The sequence below is a fragment of the Heteronotia binoei genome, chromosome 17, assembly GCF_032191835.1.
Source record: "Heteronotia binoei isolate CCM8104 ecotype False Entrance Well chromosome 17, APGP_CSIRO_Hbin_v1, whole genome shotgun sequence".
In the NCBI taxonomy this organism is placed as follows: Eukaryota; Metazoa; Chordata; class Lepidosauria; order Squamata; family Gekkonidae; genus Heteronotia; species Heteronotia binoei.
Genome location: NC_083239.1, coordinates 32,775,186 through 32,783,937, shown reverse-complemented (window position 1 = coordinate 32,783,937; position 8,752 = coordinate 32,775,186).

The following is an 8,752-nucleotide window of genomic DNA, read 5'->3' as shown; positions in this document are numbered from 1 at the left end:
TCTCATGCAGACCTACCCCAGACCTGATTAATGTCAGTATGGTTGCTGAATTGTGTGCTCTCTAATCATACCGTGTGCTCCTATACTGCACTGACTTTACTCAACTGCTTGTTTGTATCTATAGCCTTTTTCTCCAGGTATGAAATGCATTTTGCAATGCACAAACGATTAAAAGGGCAGTGCAGAAACTTTTTGGCCCAATACAATAATATTATTGAGGCTGAGGCTGTATCAAATCTGCCAGTGTACATGGCCTTAAAACAGTAGCTCTGGAAAGAGACACACATCTGTTTGTCAAATTGCAACCTGGAGATCTGCTTCATGCTTCAGCAGGAGAGAAGGTTCTTTCTACCCTCTTGTTCCTTTCCTAGTCCTGTCCTTCTCTTCCCTCCTTTGATCCAGGAGAGGTGGGAGCAAGTCCTAAACCCTTTTCCTGGGAATGGAGGAGCAGTTTGGGTTCCCACTTCAACAATCGATGATGGCCTCTATAATATAGTGGGTTCGATGCATTGAAGAGGCAAGGGGGTAGTGAAACACCAGCTCTTTATAAGATACAGCATTAGATAAGCTGCACTTCAAGACTAAGGAACTGGGCCAATGATATACAACTCAGGGTTCCCGCTAGGGTTGCCAAGTCCAATTAAAGAAAAATCTGGGGACTTTGGGGGCAGAGCCAGGAGACTTTGGGGGTAGAGCCAGGAGACATTGGGGGTGGAGCCAGGAACAAGGATGTGACAAGCATAATTGAACTCCAAGGGAGTTCTGGCCATCACATTTAAAGGGACAGCACACCTTTTTAAATGCCTTTATTCATAGGAAATAATTAAGGATAGGGGCACCATCTTTTGGGGCTCATAGAATTGGACCCCCTGGTCCAATCGTTTTGAAACTTGGGGGGTATTTTGGGGAGAGGCACTAGATGCTGTACTGAAAATCTGGTGCCTCTACCTCAAAAAATAGCCCCCCCCAAAGCCCCCAATACCCACGGATCAATTCCCTATTATTCCCTATGGGAATCGTTCTCCACAGGGAATAATAGAGTGCCCAGTAGGCATTTCCCTCCCCCCCCCATGCTTTCTAAAGGGGGGGAGGGCCTCCAAACCAGGGAATCCCCTGCCCCCTCCCTCTCTCACACACACAAATATTTACTAGATCTTCTTCCGGAGAACTCTACTTGCTGTGAAAACGAAAGGAAAAAAAGGGAGGGGCTGTTCACCGAAGATTTTCCTGTTTCCTGCTTCCTGCCCAGCCTTAAAGGGACACACATTTTACAAACGACTCAGGAGCTCTACAACAATATGAAGCCTACACGTATGTTCTCCCCCCCTCCATCCCCCCTCGCTTCCCGATTTTTAAAAAGCGGGAGATGAGGCTGCGAACCCAGGAGTCCCCCGCCAGGGCGGGGGGGGGGGGGGGGGTTGGGAAGCCTAGTTCCCGCGCAAGCACATTATTGGATCATTCAAACCAGTAGGGGGCTCGTGATTGGTGCAAGGCAGCAGGGATTTGGATTTCCCAAGTCCCCAAGCTCCGTTCTTATGGCTCCAATGAGCCGGGCAGGAACACCCTATTCAGTCTTCACTTTAGTCCTCATACACAACAGCCTCTTTATTTTCTCTCACAGAAATGAAGGGGAAAATTATTCATTTCTGTCTTCTGCCAAGTCAGAGTCTTGGTCCACTTGGCTCAGTACTGTTCACTCTGACTGATGGTTGCTTTCCAGTCACTGAGGCAGAAGAGACGCATACTGCAGCACTGATTCTTCAGACCCTTTAAATCAGGGGTGTTGAAGTAATTTGTTATGAGGTACAGATTGACATAAATGAGATCTTGTTGGGCTGAGCCATGTGGGTCATGAAATGTAATGCCAGGCAGCGAGGAAATAAACTTTATAAAGGTTACAAACACAAGTAAAGATTTTTTTTAAAAAAATTAAAAGATGCTTAAAAGATTAGCACTCTTGCAATATTTTGTTTATTTGACAGTCTGTGATAACTGATACCTCGCTGTGAGTTATTGCATCAAAATCTGGAGACAATGTGCTGCCTACTCTTTGGCATTCATTGCAGAAACTTCATGGTTAATGCTTTGAGCCTAAGACCCGGGGAAAACATGAAATGGCTGGGCATTGTGAGCTTTTGTACATAAGTTGTTTCATGTGCTGGTCAGCCAATGGAGAAAATAGAGGCTTTGCTCTGTAGTTCCTGTGTGACTGAGCAAGCCTGGCAAAGCAAGCTGTGATGCAGAAGGAAACAAGAGAGAGAGCAGGAAGCAGACGACAGTGAGGTGCTTGTGGGCCTGATGCAGCCCTCGGGCCACACGTTTGACTCCCCTGCTTTAAATGGAGATACCAGGGACTAAACCTGGAACCAAGTTCAGCATGCACTGAGCCGCTGACCATCCCCAGCGTATTTGATTTGAACTGACCCAATAAACAGATTGTATGCAGGTAAGGCCAAAGAAAAAGGGATGCCTTTCTCCAGCCTCTTTTATCTTCAAAACCTTTCTCTCCAGCCCCGCACATTTGCTTTGCCAGTAGTGTTATTCTGCCTGCCCTCCCGATTCTTGTCCTGAAGGCTCATTTTTCTGTTTCTCTCCTAGATGGAATCTCTGCTGGTGCAAAGGTTGGAATAGCTGTTGGTGTTCTCATCACCCTTGGCTTTATCGTTGGCCTCTGTAAGCACAGTCTTCTGGCATGAGCTGGGATGCTGGAGTTCCTTTCCCGCTCAGAGATACAGGGATGGACACGGGGGAGACAGCATTGGAGCTAAAGAGTTCACGCACACCTTCTAGTTCCTTCTCATAGGCAGATGGGGCAGGTGCAAGCAGCAGGCTTTTTTTTGTAACAGGAACTCCTTTTCATATTAGGCCACACCCCTCTGATGTAGCGAGTCCTCCAAGAGCTTACAGTAGGTCCTGTACTAAGAGCCCTGTAAGCTCTTTGAGGATTGGCTACATCAGGGGTGTGTGGCCTAATATGCAAAGGAGTTCCTGCTACAAAAAAAGCCCTGTTGAGCAGCCGTAGAAGCCTGCCTGCTCTTTTTTCCCTACTCCCTTTTTGAGGAGGGGCAGGGCCATGGGTGATTTGCCTCCCCAAGTGCAAGCCTGGGCAGTTGTGCCTGTTGCCGATTGGCTGAGTCTGCCCCTGGCCACGCCCTCAAATGTTCTTAGAAAGCATGATGACACTTTCTATATTAAGCCCAGAAGAAACACAGAAAAAGGTAATACTATGGTGCGGTAGGGCCATTGTGACAATGCTTTTTTCTTAGATAAAATTTTATACTTTTTTAAAATTCCAAATCAAACTCCCGGACAGAAAGAAAATTTAAAAATAAAATATAACAGCAATGGTGAGATTCAGATATTTCCATTATAGGATTTCAAACTTTATTGAATGGGAACTTGGAACAAAACTGGATGTCCCTCAGATTGGGCCTTTCCCTTGGTTGCTTTTATTTATTAGTCATTGCTTTGTTTTCCAAATTTAAATCTGAAGCAGTCTGGTACCACTGAAAGACCACAGGAGAGGTCCCTGAAGCAAAGGGTACTTTCATCTCAAAAATGTGAAGCATTTTTAAATAATGCCTCCAAATGAGGAAACGGGACGTCTAGAGCATTTTTTGTAGAAAAAGCCCAGCAGGAACTCATTTGCATATTAGGCCACACCCCCTGGTGCCACAGGGCTTTGCTTGTAGAAAAAGCCCAGCAGAAACTCATTTGCTTATTAGGCCACACACCCCTGATGTCATCGTTTCGCACAGGGCTTTTTTTATAGTAAAGCCCAGCAGGAACTCATTTGCATATTAGGCCACTCCTCCTGACACCAAGCCAGCCGGAACTGTGTTTCTGTGCATTCCTGCTCAGAAAAAGTCCTGGGGATGTCTAATATGCACAGTATAATTGCAGGATTTGGGATTGTAGGTGGCGGCACAGAATTATTTTATTGTCTTAAAACCTTTATAGCCTTTCTTTGCTCTTGCCCCAGGATGTGGCAATAAACTCTCCATTCTGTCTCCCCTTCCAGGTTATTGTTGCTGCCACAAGGATAAAGACAGGTGAGAGAACAATCCTAAGGACCCCTTTCCTAAGTTCATTGACCGCCAGATGGGGCCTGGAGTTCTGGAATTACAACTGATCTCCAGATGGCCAAAATCAATTTTTTTTTAAGGAAATGGTCCCTTCAGAGGGTGGACTATGGTGTCAGATAGCTACTGAGCTCCCTCCCCAAACGCCAAATAGGATTGCTGCTAGCCTCTAGGTCGGGACTGGAGATCTCCTTCTATTACAATTGATCTCCAGACTGCAGAGATTAGTTCCCCTGGGAAAAAATGGCTGCTTCGGAGGGTGGACTCTGTGGCATTGTACCCTGCTGAAGTCCCTCCCCTCCCAAACCCTGCTCTCCCCAGGCTCTCCCCCTCAAATCTCCAGGTATTTTTCAACCCAGAACCAGGGAACTCTACTCTGCAGGCAGGCATTATCCTCAAATCTCCAGTGGTTTCCAACAAGCCAGATGTGCCACCCCCTACCATTGTGCTTTGTGGAAGGACCAGATAGTAGGAGGGATAAGTACACCAGTGGGATATTAGGAGAGGGCCCAGGCAAGCCAAGTACATATGGTGAAAGACACACAGACACTCTTTGCTAGGTAACTTATTGGGTGACCTTGGGGGCGTCATTCAACCTAGCCCACTTCCGCTGAGTTGTCAGGAGGATATAATAAAGGAGTGAATGCTGAACATACAAAAAAGGCGCTGAACAAATACAAAGAGCCCAAGAATCCTTGTGTTTCTGCCCTAATTCCTATTTGTTTGATTTACAGTTCCAATGAAGCAGCAGAAACAGTTGGCACAAGCTGCTTAGAAACAGCCTTGTGCTACCATGATTGCCTGAGTTGTAACAATGACTGATTGTCTAAGAGGCCAGGCCTCTCTGGAAGCCCCGTCTTGTTCCAGTCTGGCTGTGGCAACTCTTCCTCTCCTTCCCAGATGGAGAAGTCCCTTCCTTAGCTTCTGTCCACCTTCCACACCCTGCCCAACTGTTCATCTTGTCCTCTACCTGCTCCCCTTGCCTCTGCCTGCCCTCCCCTCTTGCCTTCCTTCTGCATTGCATTTTTGCTGCATTCAGATTGTAGATTTGTGAATTAGTTATTATTAGGAGGGCAAGGAGAGACTGTCGTTGACTCCTAGGTTAGGAGCATGGCTGTTGATGTACTGAGCCAAGAATACAGGGAGCTTGCCTTACACTGGATCAGACCATGGTTCCGTCAGGATTAGTGTCATGTACTGACCCCTGCAGCAGCTCCCCAGTGTCTCAGGCAGAAGTCTTTCTCACCACCTACCTAGCCCTCTGAACTGGAGATGCCCAGGATTGAACCTGGGAATTTTTATATGCCAAGCAGACTCTCTACCACAGAGCCAAGGTCACTTCTCAGGAAAAAATGCCTTAAACACAAACAATTGTATGATTAGTGTTAGATTTGGTGTCAGAGAGCCAGTTTGGTGTAGTGGTTTAGTGCACGGACTCTTATCTGGGAGAACTGGGTTTGATTCCCCACTCCTCCACTTGCAGCTGCTGGAATGGCCTTGGGTCAGCCATAGCTCTGGCATAGCTTGTCCTTGAAAGGGCAGCTTCTGTGAAAGCTCTCTCAGCCTCACCCACCTCACAGGGTGTCTGTTGTGGGGGAGGAAGGTAAAGGAGATTGTGAGTTGCTTTGAGACTCTGAGATTCGGAGTGGAGGGCAGGATATAAATCCAATATCATCATTTCTCTCCTGTTCCACTTAATCTTACAGAGTTTCTAGAAGCCAGAAGGATGGGAGGTTTTGAGGTATGGTGGAAGGCTTGGTCTGTAAGGTTTCCAGATTTTATATAGGACCAATCAACGATTTCCTGAGATGAGATGTTAAGTAGGCTCAGGAAGAATATTTTTATAAAAATGTTTTCATATTTAAACTGTTATACAAAATAAGCAGCCATCTATGAAAGCTTATAGATCACTGAATGATCTAATCATTAAATCAATTATCTGTACATAAGGGCTTGGTGGCAAATGTATACTGTGATGGATCCAGCTTGCTTTTCTGCTGATGAGAGGGAGGAAAAGGTCTCCTTTGACCACACAAAAAAGTTATGGTCAGGATCATGGAACCTGCATGGGCAAAAGCAATGTGAGACAGGATCAGTAGTAAAGAAGAAAGTTGAGAGAGATTGGTTAGAAAAGTTAATTGGATCCATCCCTCTGTCTTGGCTGATCTAGAAATGCAGAACTTAATATCCAGAGCAAGATGGGGGGAAAAGATCTATTATTAAGGATTCCATAAGAAGTCTAGTCTAAGCTACATAAGTTATATATATATATATATATATTCTATATTATATATATATATATATATATATATAATTGAGAATTTTTAAACAAGTTAAAAAGAAAAGAATAAAAAAGAAAAAGGCAGAATTAAAACAATAATAAAGAAATAAAAATAAATAACTTCTGACTTTCTCCATGACAGATACATATACATTTACATGTTGCACACTTACTCTAAAGTTACAACATGAAAAGTACATCTCTTCTTTCTTTCTTTCTCTTTCTTTCTTTCTTTCTTTCTTTCTTTCTTTCTTTCTTTCTTTCTTTCTTTCTTTCTTTCTTTCTTTCTTTCTTTCTTTCTTTCTTTCTTTCTTTCTTTCTTTCTTTCTTTCTTTCTTTCTCTTAATTTTCAAAAGCACAAATCATCAGTTCATTTTCCCCCTGTTTTGTGCAAAGGGTCTATAAGAGGTTTCCAAATAGCAATACATATAGATAGTGTCTTTTCCCTAATCAAAGAAGTAAGTTTGGCCATCTCTGAAAGCTCCATCAGCCTCACCACCATTCCTCTATTGTAGGTAATGCCGAATTTTCCATTTTTGAGCATATAACAGTCTTGCTGTTGTCATATACAAAACCCAAGTTCCGTGTAGGATTTTTAATTATTTATCTATTAGTTCCAGCAAAAAAGCTGTTGGTTTCAATTATATATTAGCCTTTAAAATCTTCTGAATAAATGAGCGTATTTGTATTCAGATTTTTCTTTTTTGGCTTTATTACATGTCCACCCTAGGTGATAAAATGTACTTTCATGCTGTTCACATTTCCAACATCTGTTCAAAACATTTTTATAGATTTTTAGTTACATTATCTGGTGACATATACCACCAATACATCATTTTATAAGAATTCTCTTTCAGACTAGAGCTTAATGTAAATTTGAGACTCTTTACATAAGAATATTATGACTTCCTTTTGAAATATGGGTATTAGAGAGAATGTTAGTCCTGTTAGACTGTCCAAAAGGAATCCCTCAGGTTTTATCCTCCGTTGGACGTGTTTCAAGTGGGTACTCTTGTTCATATATGGTGGCAATGCCCAGTGGTTTAAAGATCTGCCAACAGATCTTGGGGACAATCAGAAAGATATCATATGATCCAAGGATGTTCTTGTTGAATTTAGAACAAAGTTTGAGTCCAGTGGCACCTTTAATACCAACAAAGTTTTATTCAAGGTATGTGCTTCGGTGTGCACACATATTTCCTTAGGTGCACTGAAATGGAAGTTAACAGTCCATATATATAATCAGAGGGTGAACAGCAAATTACCATATAACATAATGACGTTTTAACAGATGCAAAAACCAAACAGGAACAACAAGCCAAGTTTGTATGTTTGCTATTCCTGTTGGTCTTGAAGTTGCCATTGGACTCAAAACTTTGTTCTGCTGCTTCAGACCAACATGTCTGCCCACCCGGATCTATCTTATTGGGCTTAGTACAGGATGATGAGAAATAAAGACAATATTTGGTTTGATAATATCAGGATTTTCACTGGGAAAAATAAAATGGTAACAAAAACATTAGGTATAGTACATAACTGACTTGGGAATGCTAGTTTGGAATGTTGATAGATAAACTGACAATTTAGAAACAGTTTAAGGAAAGAAGAGGCTTCTCAGAAATGTATTTATTCAAAATAGGCAGCCATTTGTGTTATTTTGGAATAGATTAGATCAGATGAAGTTGTAAATTCATCAAAAACATGTATATAATGAAGGTAAGGATTATTGGTGCAGTGTGTGTTGATGCTGGATGGGTTTTTTTTGTTTTCTTTTTTTGTTTTGTACTTTTGTTCTGTTACAAATGGTGATATAAATATTTTTGCAATCTAAATCTCAATAAAAATATTACGAAAAGCATAAGAGTTGCCAGTTTGCCTCTCTCCAGTTGTGATCAGTATTCCTGGTTGGATTAGAGCAATGGTCTCCAGTATTCTGACTCCAAGAAGGGGCCAGTCATATGCACCTGAGAAGCTTAGAAGACGGTTGTCCTTTGCTGGGATGAACCACACAACACGCGTGTAGAGGAGAAAATGCTCTGCCTTGCCTCCCTGAGCAAGGGTTTATTTATTCCTGTTCCGCTCACACCAAAAATAGTTCAGTTTACCGCATCGCAACAGACAAAGCACTCACAGGAAGACATCTCCCCCCTTTACCATGAGGTCGTGTCTGCCTAGTCTACAGAAACTAATACCAGCTCAGCAGTTGTCACGAATAGATTTATCTGATGAAGCAGAAGTGCGGTTTGAACACGGGTGTAAGGATCTTGTGCTCTTGTGTCATCAGAATTATAGGGAAGCAGGTTGGTGTGTTGATTGCATGTTCCTCCCACATCTTTGTGGGGTACACGCAAAGCCTCATTCCTACTGCATAATCCCGCAATCCTTTATC